Source organism: Geospiza fortis, unplaced genomic scaffold (genome assembly GCF_000277835.1).
Source record: "Geospiza fortis unplaced genomic scaffold, GeoFor_1.0 scaffold25, whole genome shotgun sequence".
Classification (NCBI taxonomy): domain Eukaryota; kingdom Metazoa; phylum Chordata; class Aves; order Passeriformes; family Thraupidae; genus Geospiza; species Geospiza fortis.
In genome coordinates, this window is record NW_005054423.1 from 389,911 (window position 1) to 390,292 (window position 382).

The window sequence follows — 382 nt, forward strand, 5'->3', positions numbered from 1 at the left end:
AAAGAGTGTCTGCACTCAATTACAAGCATTAGTTTTTTGCTGCTATGGAGTAGCTTTAAAATAGGCTTTGTATCAAAAATCAAAGCACATACAGTAATTCTCTTCAAGTGGGGTCAGTCAGTTCCCTCTCTTCCAGATATTGTAAAACTTGAAAAGGGCAGGAGGGAAAAGTCATAGCAGTGCAGAGAAGTATGACCATATCTGCAGTTCCTGGCAGCAGGAGGCTTTCTGTGCACTAGATGCTACATTCAATATACAACAAAAAAAATGAGTGTTCAGAATTTTTTTCTGGTATTTTAGATGTAAAGTGGTTATGGCCTTCACACAGGAGCAAAATAAGACCATAGTAAAATAATTCAGTTATTATTTAAGGCCGAGCTTT

At 37.2% G+C, this 382-nt stretch overlaps 1 protein-coding gene across 1 annotated transcript in view; it reads left to right on the forward strand.

The window, feature by feature from the left end:
* ZNF704 (zinc finger protein 704) overlaps positions 1–382 on the forward strand; it is a 69,695-nt gene that overhangs the window by 63,990 nt on the left and 5,323 nt on the right. The window lies entirely within an intron of this gene.